We start from the raw sequence: 19,507 nt of genomic DNA on the forward strand, positions 1-19,507 counted from the left end.
TGTCCTTGCTGTATGGTGGAACATCTTTAGGTTATATGCCCAGGAGTGGTATAGCTGGATCTTGAGGTAGCACTATTCCCAATTTTCTGAGAAAGAGCCAGATTGATTTCCAAAGTGGTTGTACAAGTTTGCACTCCCACCAGCAATGGAGAACATTTTAATCATGACAGGACATGATTACTTTATATGGAACTCCATAACTAACCCATCAGGATTAAATAACCACAAAAAGGGCATCTTCTGCATCTTTTCTGCATCTTCGTCAGCGTATGCTGTCACTTAAGTTTTTTATCTTAGCCATTCTAATAGGTGTAAGATGGAATCTCAGAGCCGTTTTGATTTGCATATCCCTGATTACTAAGGGCATTGAGCATTTCTTTAAGTGTTTCTGAGCCATTCAATATTTCTGTGTGAGAGTCTGATGTTTAGCTCCGTACCTCATTTTTTTAATCTGGCTATTTGGTTTGTTGCTGTTTAATTTCTTGAGTTCTTTATATATTTTGGATACTAGCCTTTTGTCAGATGTAGGGTTAGGGATCTTTTCGCAGTCTGTAGGCCTTTGTTTCATTCTGTTGACAGTGTCCTTTGCCTTACAGAAGCTTTTCAGTCATGAGTTCCCATTTATTAATTGTTGACCTTAGAGCCTGAGCTATTGGTGTTCTGTTCAGGAAGTTGTCCCCTGTGTCAATGAGTTCACAGATCTTCCCCACTTTTTCTTTCAACAGATTTAGTGTGTCTGGTTTTATGTTGATATGGATCTATTTACATTTTTCTATATTTATCACCAGTTAGACCAGCACCATTTGTTGAAAATGCTATCTTTTTTCCACTGAATGGTTTTGGCTTCTTTGCCAAAAATCAAGTTTCCATAGATGTGTGGGTTTACTTTTGGGTCTTTGATTTAATTCCATTGTTCAGAGGACCTATTTCCATGCCAGTACCATGCTGTTTTTATTACTATTGCACTACAGTACAGCTTGAGGTCAGGGATGGAGATTCCCTTGGAAGACCTTTTATTGTCAAGATTGTTTTAGCTATTCTGTGTTTTTTGTTTTTCCATATGAAGTTAAGAATTGATCTTTTAAAGTCTATAAAGAATTGTGTAGGTATTTTGATGGAAACAGCAGTGAATCTATAGATTGCTTTTGGTAAGATGGCCATTTGTACTATGCTGATTCTCCCAATTCCTGAGCATGGGAGATTTTCCATCTTCTGATATCTCCTTCAATTTCTTTCTTCAGAGATTTGAATTTTTTTCATACAAGCCTTTCATTCACTTGGTTTGAGTTACACCAAGATACTTTATATTATTTGTGGCTATTATGAAGGGTGTAGTTTCCCTAATTTCTTTCTCATCCCCTTTGTCATTTGTATACAGGAGGTCTACAGACTTTTTTGAGTTGATTTTGTATCCAGTCACTTTGCTGAAAGTGTTTATCAGTTGTAGGAGTTCCATGATAGAATTTCTAGGTGACATATGTATACTATCATATCATCTGAGAATAGTGATACTTTGACTTTTTCCTTTGTAATTTGTAACCCCTTGATCTCTTTTAGTCTTATTAATCTAGCTAGAACTTCAACTACTATATTGAAGAGATACAGAGAGAGTGGACAGCCTTGTCCTGTTCCTGATTTCAATAGAATTGATTTAAGTTTCTCTGTTTAGTTTGAGGTTAGCTATAGGCTTGCTGTATATTGCCTTTACTATGTTTAGGTATGTGCCTTGTATCCCTGCTCTCTCCAAGATTTTTTTTTAACATGAATTGATGTTGGATTCTGCAAATGCTTTTTGGCATCTAAAGAGACTATCATACGGGTGTTTTCTTTCAGTTTGTTTATATGATTGGTTATATTTATGGGTTTCCATATATTGAACCACCCCTGCATGCCTGGGATGAAGCCTGCTTGCTCATGGTGAATGATATTTTGACATGTTCTTGGATTTGGTTTGCTAGTATTTTTATTGAGGATTTTTACATCGATGTTAATAAGAGAAATTGGTCTGAAATTCTTTTTTTTGTTGATCTTTCTGTGGTTTAGGTATCATGGTGAATGTAGCCTCATAGAATGAGTTTGGTAATGTTCCTTCTGTTTCAATTTTGTGCAATTGCTTGAAGAGAATTGATATTAGCTCTTCTTTGAATGTCTATAGAATTCTGCACTGAATCCATCTGATCCTGGACTTTTTCCTTGTTATTGGGAGACTTCTGATGACTGTCTCTATTTCCTTAGGAGATATAGGACTATTTAATTTGTTTACCTGATCTTGACTCAATTTTGGTAACTGGTAGCTATCAAGAAAATTGTCCATTTTATTTAGATTTTCAGGTTTTGTGGCATATATGCTATTGAAGTAAGACCATTGGATATCCTCAATGTCTGTCCTTATTTATCCTTTCTCATCTCTATTTTTGTTGATTTGAATACTCTCCCTCTGCCTTTTAGTTAGTTTGGCTAATGGATTGTCTATCTAGGTTTCATTGATTCTTTTAATTGTTCTCTTTGTTTCTAATTAACTGATTTCAGCCAATTTTGATATTGCCAGCCTCTACTCCTCTTGGGTGCATCTGCTTCTTTTTGTTCTAGATCATTCAGGTGTGCTGTTAGGTTGTTAGTATGGGATCTGTCCAATTTCTTTATGAAGGTGCTTAGTGCTATGAACTTTCCTCTTAGCACTGATTTGTGTCCCATATGTTTGGGTATGTTCTGCCTTCATTTTCGTTGAATTCTAGGAATTTTTTAATTTCCCTTTTTTATTCTGTCTCTTAGCCCAGAGGTCATTGAGTAAGGAACTGTTCCATTTCCATGAAATTGTAGGCTTTCTGTTGTTTCTTTTGTTGTTGAGTTCCAGCTTTAATCCATGGTGGTCTGATAAAACGAAGGGGGTTATTTCAATCTTCTTGTATCTGTTTACGTTTGCTTTGTGACCAAGTATATGATCAATTTTTGAGACAGTCCCATGAAGTCCTGAGAAGAAGGTGTATTCTTTTCTGTTTGGGTGAAATGTTCTGTCAATATCAGTTAGGTCCATTTGGTTCATAATGTCTATTAGTTGCATTATTTCTCCATTTAATTTCTGTCTTCATGATCTGTCTATTGGGGAAAGTATGTTGAAGTCTCTCACTATTAATGTGTGGGGTTCAATGTGTGATTTAATCTTTATTAATGTTTATTTTGTGAATGTGGGTGCTACTGCATTTGGGCATAGATGTTGAGAACTGAAATATCATCTTGATGCATTTTTCCTTTGATGAGTATAAAATGTCTTCCCCATCTCTTTTGATTTGTTTTGGTTGAAAGTCTATTTTGTTAGATACTAGTATGGCTACTCCAGTTTGTTTCTTGGGTCCATTTGCTTGGAAAAACTCTTTCCAGCCCTTCACTCTGAGGCAATGTCTATATTTATTGCTGAGGTGTGTTTCTTCTATGCAGCAGAATGATGGGTCCAGTTTTCACACCCATTCTGTTAGCCTGTGTCCTTTTATTGGGAAATTGAGGCCGTTGATGTTGAGAGATATTAATGATCAGATGAACAGTGGTTGTTAGTGCCTGTTTTTTCGTTTTTGTTTGGTTGGTTTTTTGTTTTGCTTTTTTTAATGTTGATAGTGATAGAGAGTATGTGTGTGTTTCCTTTCTTTTGGTTTTACGGATGTGAGATTATTTGTTTCCTGTTTTTTCCTGGGTGTAATTACCCTCCTTGGGTTAGAGTTTTCATTCCAGTATCTTCTGTAGGGCTGGATTTGTTGCTAGGTACTGTTTAAACTTGGTTTTGTCATGGAAAGTTTTATTGGGTATAGTAGGCTGGGATGGCATTTGTGGTCTCTTAGTGTCTGCATGATATCTCTCCAGGACCTTCTCGCTTTCATAGTCTCTGTTGAAAAGTCAGATAGGTTTGGCTTTATATGTGAGTTGGCCTTTTTTCTCTTGCAACTTTTAATATTCTTTCTTTGTTCTGTACACTTAGTATTTTGATTATTATGTGGTATGAAGATTTTCTTTTCTGTTCCAATCTACTTGGAGTTCTTTAGATTTCTTATATATTTATGGGCATTTCTTTCTTTAGGTTACAGAAGTTTTCTGTTATGGTTTTGTTGAAAATATTTACTTGGCCTTGAAGCTGGGAATCTTCTTTTTCTTCTATTCCTATGATTCTTAGATTTGATCTTTTCATAGTGTCCTAGATTTCTTGGATGTTCTGTGTAAGAAAAAATTTTGATTTAACATTTTCCTTGACTGTTGTATTGATTTCTTCAATCATGTCTTCCACCCCTGAGATTCTGTCTTCTATCTCTTGTATTCTGTTGGTGATACTTATGTCTGTAGTTCCTGTCCTCTTCCCTAGGTTTTTCCGTTTGCAATATTGTCTCAGTTTTGTGTTTTATTCATTGCTTCTATCTCCATTTTTAGGTCTTGAGTTCTTTTACTCATTTTCTTCTGTTCGATTCTAGTTTCCTGTCTTTCACTAATTTCTGTAAGTGTTGTTCAATTCTTTCACCTATTAATTTGTATATACCTATTCTAGTTTGAGGAATTTATTTTTCTCCTTTAAGGCCTCTATCATTTTCATTACCTCAGATTTGAAATCTACCTCTTGTGTGTCATCTGTGATAATATCTCCAGGGCTAAGTATGGTGACAGGACTGACAGTTTCTAGTGGTATCAATGGCCCTGAGAATTGTTGCTTGTGTTCTTACACTGACCTCTTCTCACTGTGATGTCTCTGGTGTTAGCAGTTTTCATGGTCTCTGATGGTCAGAGAGTTTGGGGGTAGGTATAGACAGTGGGACTATGGTCCAAAACACACTCACTTCTGCTGAGTTTACTGTCTCTGTTGGCTCCCTGTTGTGACCCAGGTATGCCAGGCATCTGGGAGCAGGCAGAAAGATATCCTAACAGAGAGCCACTCAGATGGACCTGCTGGCCTCCTTGCAGCAGAGGACAATGGAGCTTATTTAATTTCTTGGTGGGGGAGTAGTTAAACTCTTTTTTTTTTCCACTTGAACAAAATACAATTTTTGAAACTGAAACCATTGTAAAACAAAGCAACAACAAAAAACAAATCATCCAGATTTCACAGAAAACACACACACACACACACACACACACACACACACACACACACATACACACACACACACTAAGGTAACATTTTGGTGTTTAAATGTGTAAAGCAAGAAAGCAAGGTCTTTGGGTCATTTGTTTCATTATTTTTAATTATATATGAATCTGGGTTTGTTTCTTAGATCAATATCATTAATATATTATTAGATATAAAAATGTCAGTTATTATACATAAGTCTGCTTTAGAAAACAAGCAAGTCTCTTCTGATGCCAGCAGGTAACATTTTATACTTCTAAAAACCACATCATGCTGGCCAAATTGTCTCTTATAAATGGAAAAGGCGATGTGCATAACACAGAAAGCCAGTTTCCCTGGCCATTATATACAGTTGTATATTTAATGACAAATTTACAAACAATTTTGAAAATTGGTGGTGTAGTCAGTGGTAACTTAAATTGGGTTCCCTAGAAAAAAGAAATGGTGCATTTGAAACAAAAAATCCTAACTCTTTAATGGCAGTTTCCAGCAGAGTGATATCTGATTTAGGGTTATCCTCACTCTAACTGTCATACATACCCAAGTAAACACTATGTAAACACACAAATGCCTGCTTTTACATAACCTGAACAGAAAACTGAATTATTTCTATGTGTATGTGTGAATGAGGCCTTGGGTATAACACTGGGTTCTCACCTATCTAGACATAACCAGCCCATCACATAGAAGGGCTGCTCTGTGTAATGCCTTTGTTCTTTTTAATACTTTTCATCTCTAAGAAAGGGAGAAAATTTGAGCTTTTTCTACTGTTGTGAATTAAAACAGTCATGAGAGATACAGACCACATGATAGAAATCAAAGTTTTAGTTTCCATTTTCTTTCCCAAAGAAAGTAACTGTCCAGGGACCAGAAAGCCTTTGAAAAAAAATCCCAATATCTCCAATTAGTCTAGAAAGCCTAATGAAAACCAAATCATAGCTGTCAGAAGAGCAGTCTCACTTTACACCCCATTGTTCTTTCTCTTGTAAAATACATGAGACTGAGAATGGTCCAGGAACCACAGTTCCAAAAGAAAGAAAGGTAAAACAGAGAAGTCAGCCATATTTTTAGCAACCTAAAACCTTTTCTAGAATTCCCACTCCACTCACATTGCATGTGAAGTTCTGAAAAACCATGGTTAGAACACGAGGGCCAAGTAGGAACAACAGCAGTAAGAGCACAGCACTGTAACATTAATCCATTCTCTTCCTCTCTCTGGATCTCTGTCCTCCATCCAGGATGAGCCTAGCCAGTTTGCTACAACACGTGCCTTCCACTTAAGATGTTCTGCCTCATAACACCGGGGCCCATGAGCAACAGAGGCAAGTCATCGTTCACTGAAATCTGTAAGACAGTGAAGCAAAATAAGTCCTTCCTCACGTTGTTTTTCAGATACTTAGTGGAAGCTATGAAAACTGACTCAAATATAAGAGGATCCATCTTAAAACCAGGTGTTGTGTAACAGTTTCCTCCTAGATTGCAATATTCTATCCTTCAGGGAATCTCCTTAAGACAGAAATTAAACAACTGAAAATAGCCCCAGAAAGTCCCTGAAACTGACCAGGTTCACTAGGCTGCTCCCTTCCTCAGAATAAACAATAAAGACTACTGAGAATTATTCAGAGGAGCCAACTTCAAAGGAAGACTCTCAGATATACTAAGCTGAAAAAGGGAAGCAAAGACCTGACCAGTAGCCAGAAACCTATTGATTGCCTGGAAGGAGCTTAGGCCAGCTGAGCTGTCTGGAAAGGACACTCTCCAGCCTGTTGAGCTGCCTGTGGGCTGCGCAGTATGCCCAGGGTCCCAGCTTTTGCCACCTACGCCAGTGTGAGCTTTGCTGATACACTCTGTACTTGCATCCATTTTTGGTCCTATATATAACCCCTCACCCACATTCCTGTAAGTAGTCCCAATAAAACCCATTGGCTCACCAAGTTGGACTTTGATGGTATCTGTACTCTGGTCTGTCATGTGTTCCCTGTCTAAGGAGACAGGTATTACCTCTCCCCAGGAAAAGTCTGTCACACAACACCTGAGGTAAAGCTAGATATTGTCTCAATATGTACAACCAATCACCAACCAATCAATGAACTTACCAGCCAACCAACAGAGCAGCCTGGTGGTGCCTCATAACTCTAATCTTTCTTTATTTTTTTTATTATCTTACCTTCTTTGCTAACCTCCTGTTTCAGCCTCATTTGAGGTAAGACTACAGAGTCATGGCTCAGATTTTCCCATAATAAAAATTTGGGAGAAGAGACAAATGAAGCTAAATACTGCTTTCTTTAAACAAAGTATAAAAACTTTACTAATCTAAGACCAGATGCCTACATTCAGGCATAGAAATTTCAAGAGTCTCCAATCAAATTGCAAAACATTAGTCAAACTATCAATAGCTGAAGACATAGTATAAGTGCAGTCATCTATGCCAACAAAAATAAGAGCATTTATAATATATAGTACATTATATTTAATAACAAAACCCAGCGATATATAAGCAGTACAAAGGAAAACCTATCAGTACAAAGAAAAAAACTATGTTAAGAATGTAATGGTTTTAAATTTTCATCTCTTCGATAAGGATTAAAATGCAAAACTGTTAGGTAAGTGGTAGGTAAAATTATTACAGTATACATTCAACACAATTGAATAAATTTTCACATTTAAAAAAACACAGAAAGTAAAAGAGAAGTGAGAAAGGAATGTATGAAATAAAAGCTATCATAAATTTGAAGTAGGCTGTTATAACCACAGAGAAAACATCCTTTATTAAAAGCACAAAACAAAAATACAAGTAATGCAAATCTACCCACAGAGAAAACCATCAAACCACAAAGAAAGACAGCAAGAGAGAGTGAACAAAGTGTCTGCAAAACAACCAGTAAACTGCTCCAACATGGCAGCAGTCAGTCCTTCCCTGCCAAACGTTACCTTGACTACAAGTGGGTTAAACTCTCTAATCAAAAGGATGTGCAATGTGTTTGTTTTTATTGCTAAGACTGTAACCAAAGGCAATGTGGGGAGGAAAGAGTTAATTTGCCTATACTTCCATTTTACTATCCATCACTGAGCATCAGATCAGGGACTCCAGGCGGAAAACTGAAGCAGAGGTCAAAGGAGGAAAACTGCTTAATCTGCTTATTGATGTTTCCTCCATGTCCCACTTACCAGCTCCTTTATAACTCAGGACCATATGCCCAGGGTTGGCAACACCCATAATATATTGGGTCCTCCCATATCAATCATTGATCAAGAAAATACGCCCACACGTTTGCCTACAGGCAAATTTAATGGACACAATCCTCAATTAAATCTCTTCTTCTCAGTTGACTGTAGCTTCTGTCAAGTTGACAAATCTAATAGCATATACATACAGTGACTGAAAACATTCCAACAAGTTCTTCATGATGGGAGCCCCAAAGGACTCCAAAATAATGTAAACTATTGTCATTGCCCTTGGTTACCCATTACAACTACATGGTAAGACCTTATTGCTTAAGACACAGCACAATTTGGCCAAAAGACAAAGAGAATAACTCTGAAACTGACCAGGAAATTTCTCCACACTAGGTAGTTTTCATAATACTATGGGGCACTATGATGAGTATCAGGAAAGAAAAGACAACAATGTCTGCGTGCTATCATACCAACTTGCCAGGCAAGAAATGACTACTGATGTGAGAGTAGCACGGCTGTTGTAATGTAAGACCTACTCCGTGAGAGAAAATGTCATGTCTCATCACAATCTCATGGCTGAGGAGATGATAGACTCTACATAGAACCTTCCATTATTATTTTGCTAAAGATCAAGCTGTCAAATTGCCTTCTAAATAGTATGCTTACACCCATAGACCTAACTATTCTCAGCCTTGGCTGGAGAAACTTCTCTTTGAGATAGATATCTGTCAATAGAGAGATATATAGCTGGTCAAAACAGCGAGAAAGGAGAATGAGAACTCATCCCTAAACAAGACACACATATTGAGCCACCGACCACCAAGGCTCAAAGGACAACTCAAAAGAGGAGGCAGAAAGAATGTAAGCTCTGGAGAAGGTGAAGGAGTACTGTGGGGTGCTGTCTTCTGGATATGACACGGCTATCACAACCATGAACTCATGGATAGTGTCGTTACATGTGCTAGACCTACACCAGATCTAGCCAGCCAAAATCCTAGCATAGGTAGAGTAGTTGGTCTCCAGGCATGGCTTTTTACTGAGGAGGTATTGACAGTTGACAGTTAGTGTGGAAGAGAGAATCCTTCTCCTTCCAGGATTTAGCTACAACTTTAAGTTTCTTATGCTCCAGGGGACGGCCACACACCATGCATGTATAGACAACATTAACTGAACTCATTTGGGTTATGTTTATTTTTTATAAAATAAATACCATCATGTTGAGATAAGTGTGAGCTGGGAAAGAAGTAGATGAAGTTGGGCAGGAAATATATGGAGTATATATGACATTTCATTGGATTCATGTATGAAATTCTCAAAAACAAAGTTTATAAAGCAATAAAACACAAGTAAAAACCCAGAAAACATGAATGACTACAGTTATATTAAAGAAAACAGACTTTAAGGGAAAAAACTCTATCAAAAAGATAAAGGCATCCATTTATCATGAAGAAAATAATTATATATTTATACATATCCAACATCAGGCTCAGTAGTATCTTTAACAAATATTAAAGGTTTTGAGAGTTAATAACCATTGTACTAGGGAAACCCTCTAAGAAAAAAAGAAAAAGAAAAAAGGGAAGGAAAAAAAGAAGGAAAAAAATTTATTTTATTTTATTTTTTTTTGTTGTTGTTGGTTTTTCAAGACAGGGTTTCTCTGTGTTAGCCCTCGCTGTCCTGGACTCGCTTTGTAGACCATGCTGGCCTTGAACTCACAGCGATCCCTCTGCCTCTGCCTCCCGAGTGCTGGGATTAAAGGCGTGCACCACCACACTCGGCTCGAAGGAAAATAATTCTATTGCAAGAACAAGCTAATATTTTTTTTAATTCCATGCAAGTACCCACCATGATGGACTGTGTCCCCTAAACCTGAGTCAAAGTTAATCCTTCCATCCTTCAGATGTTTCTTGGTATGCATTTTGTCATAGTGATAAGAAAAGTACCACACACAGAAGAGAGATGCCAAGAATTTGAGGTTGCCACAGTACACCTGACCCTGTGGTTGAAAGGCTTTCTGAACTAGCATAGATAGGACATAGAAGAATTTGGGAGTATGGGGCAGTGAAACCTCAGAGTTCTGTAAACAGCATCTAATGGGACTCTCTGGTGGGAAGTCAAATTCCAGAATTACAATTTTAAAAATGTGATTAATGAAGACCTGATTCAGGAGGTTTAGTAGGAAAACAAGGGTGGTATCAGGGACTAGGCTAGAAGCAATGTGTGTTATATTATGGCAAAGAAGATGGTCACACACTGACCAAATCCTAAGCTTTTGGGGGAGATTGAAATAAAAAGCAATGGCTACGTTATGTGGCAGAGAAAATGTCAAAACAGTTTAGCATTCAGGCTGTTAAATGGTTATTGTTAGTAGGTCTTTTTTTATTTTTTTAATTTATTTTTCTTCTTCTTCTTCTTCTTCTTCTTCTTCTTCTTCTTCTTCTTCTTCTTCTTCTTCTTCTTCTTCTTCTTCTTCTCGGTTTTTCAAGACAGGGTTTCTCTGTGTAGCCTTGGCTGTCCTACACTCACTCTGTAGACCAGGCTGGCCTCAAACTTACAGAGATCCGCCTGCCTCTGCCTCCTGAGTGCTGGGATTAAGGGTGTGCGCCACCACGCCTGGCATTGTTAGTAGTTCTTACTCTTGTTTCCTACAAGAGTTTTGAGAAACAAGTGGAACATAAAGACATGAAAATGCTCAAATAAGTGAGAAAAGCTTCAAATAACGTGGCTGTAAACCAAGTAGTATTAACTATTAGAGATTTACATAATCAAGTAAGAACATTGTGATTTACCTTATGACAAAAGGAAAGGCATCCTGAAGGCAAACCCACATTCAATGAAAGCTACAGGTCATAGCAATGAAAATGCACTTGAAAGTACAGTGTCTAAAAATATTACCTGAGAAGATAAAGACCGCAAGGTGTCTTGCTTGGACATGGCTACACAAAGAAGTATTTCCCCATAAAGCACACTGACAGGACTACAGCTATAGTACAATGATTCTGGAGGGCGGGGGGGGGGGGGGGAAGTCTGGAGAAGAGAGTAGAACTTAGATACCCTACATAGTGTAGATTGTGTAGTGTGTGGAATGAGAAGGATATGGAGTCATAGATGCTTCTATCAAAGTTATATGAACACACACACACACATACTTCTAAATACATAAATACAATATGAAGGGGTAATACATGAAATATATAAAGAGCTGAAACAACACAGTAACAAGAAAACAACCTAAGGAGCAAACTGGCAAGAGGCTTTCACAGATATTTCTAGAAAAAAAAAAGAATTAAAATTACAGTGCAATATCATTTGTTATGTATCATAGAGGCTACTGTTAAAGACAAAACACAAGTATTTGACAACAATATGGAGAAAATAGAAACTGCACTTTTGGTGAGAATATAAGTGACTGATTAATTATGGAAAACTCTACGGCAGTTCCTGAAACACTTAAGATTGCCATATGCTGTAGCAATCCCAGATTCATTTACATGAAGATTAGAAATCAATTCATTAAACAGGTAACTGTGCTCCTACTGTATTTAGTAAAGTCTCATTCACAATAACTGAGATATAAAACCAACCACAGTGTCTACCAACAGGTAAGCAAAGAGAGACAATATGGTGATGTGCATAATGGCCGTATGGAATCTGGCATTTGTATTATTATGAGTAGAATTTCAGGAATATGTGCTAAACAGGATGAGCAAAGACAAACTATCACATGTTCTTGGTTGTACTAGGGACACCAAACAGTTTAGTTCATAGAAGCAGAAAGTAAAAACTTTGTTAGAGGACATAGGGAGCTATGGACAGTAGAGAAATAGTAGTTAACAGACACACAAGTCTTTGATCACTTTTACAAACTTGTGAATAAAATGTACAAGTGTGTCTTAAATTTCTAAATTATTAAGTACAAATTTCAAATGTTCTTATCATATGAAAATTAGCCTGGTGGTGGTGGCCCACACCTTTAATCCCAGCACTTGGGAGGCAAAGGCAGGTGGATCGCTGTGAGTTGGAGGCCAGCCTGGTCTACAAAGCGAATCCAGGACAGCCAAGGCTACACAGAGAAACCTTGTCTCAAAAGAAACCGAAGAAGAAGAAGAAGGAGAAGGAGAAGAAGAAGAAGAAGAAGAAGAAGAAGAAGAAGAAGAAGAAGAAGAAGAAGAAGAAGAAGAAGAAAGAAAGGAAGGAAGGAAGAAAGAAAGAAAGAAAAAGCCCAGAAAATTAGTACTTTAAGTAATGAATATGTTGAAGAGCACACCAACAGCCTGGGCCTTAATGTCAACAATTAGTAAATGGGACCTCATGAGGCTGAGAAGCTTCTGTAAGGCAGAAGACACTGTCGAAAGAACAAAGAGACAGCCTACAGACCGGGAAAAGATCTTCACCAACCCTACATCTGACAAAGGTCTAACATCCAAAATATATAAAGAACTCAAAAAATTAACAACCACCAAACCAAATGACCCAATTGAGAAATGGGGCTCAGAACTAAACAGAAAATTCTCAACAGAGGATTATCGAATGGCTGAGAAACACTTAAAGAAATGCTCAACGTTCTTAGTCATCAGGGAAATGAAAATCAAAACAACTCTGAGATTCCATCTTACACCCATTAGAATGGCTAAGATCAAAAACTCAAGTGACACCATATGCTGGCGAGGATGTGGAGAAAGAGAAACACTCCTTCATTGCTGGTGGGAATGCAAAATTAGTACAACCACTTTGGAAATCTATCTGGCGCTATCTCAGAAAACTGGGAATAAGGCTTCCTCAAGACCCAGCTATTCCACTTCTTGGACTAGACCCAGAAGATGCTCCAGCACACAACAAGAACATTTGCTCAACCATGTTCATAGCAGCCTTATTCATAATAGCCAGAACATGGAAACAGCCTAAGTGTCCATCAGTAGAAGAGTGGATAAAGAAACTGTGGTACATATACACTATGGAATACTACTCAGCTATTAAAAACAAGGAATTCCCGAAATTTGTGGACAAATGGATTGAACTAGAAATGATCATAATGAGTGAGTTAACCCAGAAGCAGAAAGAGTTAAATGGTATATACTCACTTATATCTGGACACTAGCCCAAGGGGCATGTCCCATGGAAGTCTTCACTTACCAGGAAAGTGGGACAGAGGAGAGGACATGCTATTGAGACTCTAGGTGAGAGAAGCATGGGAGAATGGGAAAATAGAAGGATCCAGAAGGTCCCAGAAACCTACAAAAAGAACATTATGATGGGCAGATCTGGGCCCAGGGGTCCTGCTCAAACTATGGCACCAGCCAAGGACAATACGTGCAGTAAACTTTGAACCCCTACCCAGATCTAGCCAATGGAAAGGACATTCTCCACAGTGAGTGGAGAGTGGAGTCTGACTTTCACACAAACTCTGGTGCCCCATATTTGACCATGTCCCCTTGATGGGGAGGCCTGGCAGCACTCAGAGGAAGATAGCAGGCTACCAAGAAGAGACTTGATACCCTATGAGCATATACAGGGGGAGGAGGTCCCCCTCAGTCACAGTTGTAGAGGAGGGGAGTAGGGGGAAAGCAGAAGGGAGGGAAGAATGGGAGGATACAAGGGATGGGATAACGATTGAGATGTAATATGAATAAAGTAATAATATATATATATATATATTTTAAAAAAGAAAAAGAAAGAAAGAAATCACAGAAAATTAGTACTTTAAGTAATAAACATGTTGATTTAATTGTCTCAGGCTGTTTCATGGATCATAATATCACTTTATGTTCCACATGTATAGACAATTATAAATTGTTTATTATATTTTAAGAAGACATAAAATTTTTCTCTTTGAAATACTTTATTATATTTATTTACTTGTTCATTTTGTGTAGGTGTACCTTACCGTTACACATATCATATGTGTGGAGATCAGAGGACATCTCATGAGGATCTTTTTATTTTATTAATCATCTCTTGAAAAAGAATGTTTGTAACAACTTCTTGATATTAAATGATTGGGATTTCATGTTTCTGTGTTACTACTCTTCACATATGACTGAAAAAAACCACTCTAATATTAAACCCACAGCCTATAGGTCTCATCTGGATAGCCTGCATCTCCTTCCTCCCCTCCCCCCACCATCCCCCAACCCCCCCTGCTCTGCCCACCCCCCACCCATCCCCCTGCCCACACACACACACAACTCTTCCATACTCTGGGCAAAGCACTGTGAGTTCTGTGGAAGATTTCCTTGTTTTTAAAAGCTGAATAATATTCCATTGTGTAAATGTACTACGGTTTCTTTATCTGTTCTTCAGTTGAGAGACATCTAGGTTGCTTCCTGATTAGATGTCCTTTGAGGGACTCTACCCAGGGGGGGATCTGGACAGATACTGGGCTCAAATCCGGCTGGAGCACTGAGAGTGGTTGGAAGAGTGGGGAGATGGAAGGACCCAGAGGGGTCAGGAGCTCCACAGGGAGACAGACCATCAAGACTGGCACAAACCAAGGACAATGCATGCAGTAAAAACCTAGACACCTCCCCCCCCGTCAGATGTAGCTGATGGACAGCTAATTCTTCAAGGGGGTCGGGGCTGCACTCTGGTGCCCAAGATTTGGTCATTGCCTTTGGCAGTGTGGCCTTGCGGGCACACAGAGGAAGGGGATGCAGGTTATCCTGATGAGACCTGATGGACTGTGGCCTGACAGTGGGGGAAGGGCGCCCCCTGTCGGAGGCTAGAGGAAGGGAATGGGGCGGAAGGTGGAGGGACGGTGGGAAGGGAAGATAGTATCTTCTGGATCTGCTACAGGACTCCTCTGTGGTTTACCTACTCCAACCAAGATCATGACCAGGTTGATTATATGAACATGTAAAAGTTGAAAATACATATTTTAAATGGAATAAAATTAAAAGTTTTAAAAAGAGTTGCTACAACAAAACAAAATTTTAAAACAGCACACAAAGTAGTGTGTTTCACCGTGGTATGCAGTATTTTCTTATTTAGTGATGCTGATCCCCAACCTCTCCCTCGTGTCCTGCCAGCCTCCTTCTACCACGTAGTCACCTTCACTTTGCATCTTACTTGTAGTGTGTTCTCTCTCTCTCTCTCTCTCTCTCTCTCTCTCTCTCTCTCTCTCTCTCACACTCACACACACACACACACACACACACACACACACAGACACAGACACACACATACTTTTCCTCACCTTTTTATTCTCCTTTCAAAGTTTCTGGCCTACATCTACACCTTCATATGCATACATAAAAATTTAAAACGAACTGTGAAAGTTTTTTTAATGTTTCTTTTGTCATTCTTTTACCTCCTTTAACAGTTTCCAGTTCTGCTCATTTAGCTATTAATGTCATGATTTCAGGGAGTTTTGTGTCTGAATGGAATTTCATTGTGCGTATAAAAAAAAGTAATTTTTAAAGAAATATAAGACATGTAAGTAAAAAGTAAGTTGTGAAAGAGGAGGAAGAGATGTTAAGACAGGGGGGATAAAAGGGAATGAAGAAACAGGTGACATTAAAGCAGAACAGGGCACCTCTTGGGAGAGTCAGGGAACCAGGAAGAATGTGGAAGACAAAGGAGGGCACTTGGTAAGGGGAACAAGCAAGAATATATAGTGTAATGCATATATGTTTTCAAATTAAATTATATCCACTAATTTGTTCACTAACTTTAAAAAAAATAGCATTTTTTATCTACTTTGTCTATTCATCCAACTTGACAGATAAGTTGTGATTGTCTAGTGTGACTGGTACTTCAGTAAACACAAAGGGTTAATATCCCTTTGGGTTTTGGTTTTGAATTTGTTTTTTCTGGTGCTGAAGATGAGCTCAGGATCCCAATAGCCCAAACAGTAGCTAGTTTGGATAAATACCAAGAATACCTTGCAGAAATGTCTGTACTTGTTTCCACAGCAGCTATACCATTTGTTTTTGCAATCCAGTGAGCGAAGGGTTCAGTTTCTCCACATCCTCAGCAAGGCTTGTCTTCTGAGAGAGGCACAATTTAATAGCATATTTCTCTCTGTAGTCTCCATTCTTCAGAGAAACATAACTAATAGGCTACTCATGCATGCATGCATACATAGACTCACACATATACTTATGTAGGAACATGATAGGGGCATCAAAAAATTTAAACTCATTTATTATAATGGATTGGTACAGTTACAGAAACTGAAACACCCCAAGAGGTGGTCATCAAACTAAACCCAGGAGAGCTGATGATACATTTTTATGCTTTTATACACTGGTCCTTTTCAGACCTTTAAGACATGGAAGGAGGCTTTACTCATCGAAATGGCACTCTCATATAGAAAAACCTTCAAAGGCACAGTCACAATGTGTGGGCAAATATCGGGCACTGCATGTCTTGATCAGGTGGCCACACCACCATAATTATGACAGTAAGCAGCTTGGTGTAGCAGAATGCAGTCAGTCTCCATGACAACCTATAAGTTCTTGTATGCTTGACTCACAAAACAAAGTGCCTTGACTCAGACTCTTACAAAGTTATACTAAAAGCAAGACAGGTCCCCGCAGCCCCAAAGGGAATGAAAGTTAGCTATGGATTTTGGTAAGCAACATTCAAACGTGGTAGCATTCAAGTCTGTTCAAGTACCAGCAAAGACAAATGCGGCTTTATCATTATGTATTTAATTCTCTGGCACATAAATCATATAATACTAATATTCACCAATACTCAAATATATTTTTTCTAATACTTAAATCTTTATCTTGCACACTTATAATTTTGATGCTATAACAAACCTTCTACTCAAGATTTAGAGTAATTTTTAATATCCAGGAATGAGTGAAATGACCCTGTACTTTATATATTGTATATATTGTTTCAGAATACCTTCCCCTGGCTCTTTTTCCTTGATAGGACTGTCAACCCACTGAGATAAGTGTTTAGGCACTGGTTTCCCAGGTAGATTTTTGAAGCATGATCAAACTTGATTTTGGGAAGGATTAATCTTGGTTGATGTTCCACGTTTTGACTAAATGATGTGAAATGTTTCAGTGAACTTCCGTTTTGGATGTTATCCATCACAATCAATGCTTCCACTCACTAAGCAACAAACACAAAGACAGTGACTATAAAATTGGTGACTTTGGGCTGGAGAGATGGCTCAGAGGTTAATGGCACTGACTGCTCTTCCAAAGGTCATGAGTTCAATTCCCAGCAACCACATGGTGGCTCACAACCATCTATGAGATCTGGTGCCCTGTTCTGGCTTGCAGGCAGAATGCTGTATACATAATAAATAAATCTTTTTTAAAAATTGGTGACTTTAAGATGCCTATATTCTGATTTATAATGCCTTCTTCGTTTGTTGGCTTGAGAAATAAATTTCCCTCCACTGTTTAGTTTCCCTCAAGTATAATTGTACAGGGAATGCGGGATAAGTACTGAGTCTTTCTCTTTATTACTGGGTCCCCTAAAACTCTTCAAATGTAGCCAAGAAAGAGTTTTTTGTCATTTTAATTATTTTAACTACATGGGTGTAAACATATCCCACTTATTTCAACACATTGCAGTTGTTTCTTTAGTGATGTTAACGCTTTTTCCATAGTTGGCAGAAGGATTTTTTTTTTTGCCTGTTTCTTTGTGTATATGTTATTGTTGTGTGTTTTGATTAGCAATTCATTTCAGTGGGAGGATCTTTAAGTTGGTTTCTAACTGTTTCTAATTCTCTCCTAGGGATCATGGATAACATCCTTGCTTTGTGTTTTCAGGTGTTCCAGATTCACTTTGTACGGCCCTTTCTCAGACACGGAAATTGGCATCTTTCTAAGACGCCCTAGATGTAAGCATTGCTAGTGGACCAGCTGGCTTAATAGTTCTTCAACTAAGTTAAAAATAATTTCTGGGTTACCTCACTAAGCATGACTTTTTCTAGTTCCATCCATTTGCCTGCAAATTTCAAGATTTCCTTGTGTTTGTGTATTCCATTGTGTAAATGTACCACAGTTTCCTTATCCATTCTTCAGTTGAGGGACATCTAGGTTGTTTCCAAGTTCTGGCTATTATGAAAAAGCTGCTATGAACATAGTTGAGCATATGTCCTTGTTGTATGCTGGAGCATCTTTCGGGTATATGCCCAGGAGTGGTATAGCTGGGTTCTGAGGTAGTACTGTTTCCAATGTTCTGAGAAAACGCCAGAAGACACACATGATACATACTCACTTATAAAGTGGATATTAGGCCAGCATATAAGTTCTCTGAGAAACTCCACCCAGCGGGGGTTTGGGACAGATACTGGGACTTGCAGCCAGACCTTGGGAGGAGAGCTGAGAGTATGGAAGAGTTTTGGGGGGGCAGAGAATGGGAGGACCTGGAGGGGTCAGGGGCTCCACAGGGAGACCACCCAGGCTAGTGGATCTGGACCCAGGGACACTGCACAAACTGATGCACTTACCAAGGAAAATGCATGCAGAGAACCTAGACACCACCCCTTGAGATGTAGCTGATGGACAGCTCATGCTCCATGTGTGGGGAAGGGGGCAGATTGAAGGGACTGCATCTGACATGAACTCTGGTGCCTGCTATTTGATCTCTGCCCCTTGGAGGGGTGGCCTTGGGAACACACAAAGGAAGGGGATGCAGGCTACTCTGACGAGACCTGATAGACTGTGATCAAATGGTAGAGGAGGAGGCTCCCCATCAGAGGTCTAGAGATGGGACGAGGGCAGAAGAGGGTGGGAGACTAGGAACCGGAAGATAAGAGTGAGGGGATAAGAGCCGGGATGTAACATGAATAAATTGTAATTTTAAAAAAGAGAAATTTCAAGTAAAACAAAAAATTAATTTCTGGGTGCATGATGACAGAATAGTACTGCAAATTACATTTCTGTATAAGATGACAAATGATAATAAATAAATGAAAAAGATGTCAAGACACTTTAGTATTTTCTGTTGTGATCAGATGGAAAGATAGCTTCAGAAGAAAAGGTTTAAGACCTCAGGACTTCTCTGTGTCTTAAGAAGGCCATGCCACCATTCTGTGTCATACAGATATTCCATTAAGGTTTACCTTATGGTCATAAGGACACTGGGTAAACACAGGAGTCAATGAATGCTAAGGGTTTTAAAAATAGCCCAATATAGTTTAGTTCTCAGACTGCCACATTCCACCACAATCTCAGAAGTTCTAATCCATGTGTCAGTAGCCCCTGTAAGAATCTTCGACGTAGCTGGGTGGTGGTGGCACATGCCTTTAATCCCAGC

Source organism: Acomys russatus, chromosome 10 (assembly GCF_903995435.1).
Source record: "Acomys russatus chromosome 10, mAcoRus1.1, whole genome shotgun sequence".
NCBI lineage: Eukaryota > Metazoa > Chordata > Mammalia > Rodentia > Muridae > Acomys > Acomys russatus.